Source organism: Rhinolophus sinicus, chromosome 8 (genome assembly GCF_057876585.1).
Source record: "Rhinolophus sinicus isolate RSI-liver-muscle chromosome 8, RSI-T2T, whole genome shotgun sequence".
NCBI lineage: Eukaryota > Metazoa > Chordata > Mammalia > Chiroptera > Rhinolophidae > Rhinolophus > Rhinolophus sinicus.
This window is the reverse complement of record NC_142508.1, coordinates 48,437,733-48,440,127: the sequence shown is the minus strand read 5'-3', so window position 1 is coordinate 48,440,127 and position 2,395 is coordinate 48,437,733. Positions and strand designations below refer to the sequence as shown.

Sequence of the window (2,395 nt, the reverse complement as noted above, 5' to 3'; positions counted from 1 at the left end):
CTGGCAAGGCCTTGCAGCCTGGGGGAGGAGGACTGAAGGCCTCTGGGCCCTTTGAGAGACATCAGCACAGGCCACCTGTCACACATGTGTTAGGGCTCTGCAGGGACCTTTCTCTGAGGCGCTTCCCTGGCCAGGTGGGCCTGTCAGACTGGGGCAGGGGCCAAGCCCTGGCTGGGCTCCTGCCACTGTGCTGCCGTCTCAGCAACACGGTACCCTCATTGAATGGGACTGAATGCTTTGTTTTTAGTTTTCTGGCAGAATAAATCTAAATTCCATTGGAAAGCAAGTGTGAATTCTAGAAGCATTTTTGCAATTTCAAAGCTTTATGTCCTAGTGTTCATTCAGACACATTCTGGACTCCCATTCTGACCTCTGGAGTTGCCCTGTAAGGCAGCCCTTGGGGGAATGGCTTGTGGAATGAAGAGGAAGATGTGTGGGGTCCCCTCTGTGGAGGAGGTTGCACTGTGGCAAGGCACTGTGGGTGCCTCCCTGTCTAGTGCTCCTAGATGGCCATCTGTCCAGAGCAGAGGAAGGTCTGGTGAGGCAGATGAGTGGTGGGCATTTCCATCCCAGAATGTTTAATGCTCTCCACCCCAGACTTTTCCATTTCCAGCTCGCCCATGTGTATGGACAGCCTTCATCCTTCCACAGTGTACAATACAACATAAATCAGTTACATCAGGAGTGAAAGTTTCAGTTGACAAACATGAAGGGCTCCCTTTTCCATTTGGTATTGCTCACATGATTCCCTCAAATATCATTAGTATGCCCCTTGGTCCGTTCTAAAAACTTAATTGCAGGGCTGATTTATTTAGTGTCAATTGACTGGCATCCAATAATTCTGCCCAGGAACATCATCGTCTGGGTGTCATTCTTTGGGCAGGTCCTGTGCTTGGTGACACCCCTCCTCAGTCACAACCCTGGTGACTGCTCAGACTGGAGCTGGCTGGTCAGTAGCTATCCACTTATTTACACGAATGACATATGAATATGGCAAAACTTCACCCTCTCAGAAATTCACTCTCCTGGGCAGAGAAGTCCTATTGCTACTGGTCTCCCTTACTCCGGCACATGAAGACAGCACACGTGGATATAGTCTTCCCCACTGCTGCGGAGGATGGCTAGACTGCATACACTAATACTGCCCTCCTTGAGGGGGTGTTTCTTGTTTGTTTGCTATTACAAATCATACTGGAGTGAACCTTTTTGTGCATATATTTTTGCATTTCTGTGGATGAGCCTTTCCCACTCGAGGAACTGCTGAGTGACTAGATTAGCAGTGTTTGGTTTTGTTGTTGCGCAAAAGCCCCCTAAAGTGCTGGGACAAAGTGTCCGAGTGAGGAGACTGGGCAAGTGAGAAGCCTGGGTGGGCAGGGCCTTGCGTTGCAGCGGAATCCTCACCACGAATGGTGTTGGTGCTCCAAGGCCAGCAGCCTGGGCCCCCTGAAGCTCTCGGACCCTCAGTGTCCCCGGACTCTTCCCCTCTCAGGGTCCGCCAAAGAAGCGGCCCAGTTGAAGCTAAGGGTCAGGTCTCCACAGGCTGGCAGAGGAGCCCCTAGGATGGCAGGGCCGGTGACCCCGATGGTTAAGCGTGCGGTCGAGGTGGGCCGCCGATCTCCCAGGAGGAGGGCGCCAATGCTAGGTGTCCCAAGCGTGATCACGGCTGGACTACCGCTGGGCGTGCGCCCCGCTCGTACTCCGGAGTAAGGCGGCAGCCAGGCCGGGTAGCGGGGCGGGTATCTCCGGAACGCCAGGGGGCTTGGCCTCGCCGGACAGCCTGGGGGACTTGCTTGCGCCAGCTCTGGAGGGCAGAAGGCCTGGACCTTGCGCTAGCATCCTCCAAAGAAAGGGGCCACCCCGGCTCCACGTCCGGACGCAGACACCACAGGCACGAAGAAGAGAACCGTCCCCCCCCCCCGGGCCCCGCCCACTGGGCACGGCCTGAGCTTCCGACCTCCGCGTCCCATAGCTCCGCCTCCGCTGCGCGTAAGAGCTGGGTCCTGCACCACGCAAGCACTCGCCGCCGGCCCAGTTTGTGCGCATGTGTGCGACTGCTGGAGTGCATGGTAATGAGGCGCAGATTCTGGCGCTACCCATGCGGGCGGCGCCGTGGCTTAGTTGGTTAAAGCGCCTGTCTAGTAAACAGGAGATCCTGGGTTCGAATCCCAGCGGTGCCTCAAGCGAGCCTCGCAGTTTACATTTTGCTCACGCCCAATCTTGCTCTGCTCCCTTATTCCTCTCATTTTGGAAGTGTGAGGATGAGCCTGAGAAACCATTTTAGCCGGGTCCCCTGCTTACAGTGGGTTGGGGCGCTGGTTCGCCCCAGAGACCGGCCCGCGGGTCTTCCCGAGCCGCGGGCAGTCCCCGATGCCAGCACCTCCCTGAGGCAGCGCGG

The 2,395-nt window shown here is 56.4% G+C and overlaps 1 non-coding gene across 1 annotated transcript; it reads left to right on the top strand.

Annotated features, from left to right (window-relative positions):
• The first annotated feature begins 2,103 nt into the window (after window positions 1-2,103).
• TRNAT-AGU (transfer RNA threonine (anticodon AGU)) lies at window positions 2,104-2,177 on the top strand. Its single transcript has one exon. It is a non-coding gene; the product is annotated as a tRNA-Thr (tRNA).
• The last annotated feature ends 218 nt before the right edge of the window (window positions 2,178-2,395 follow it).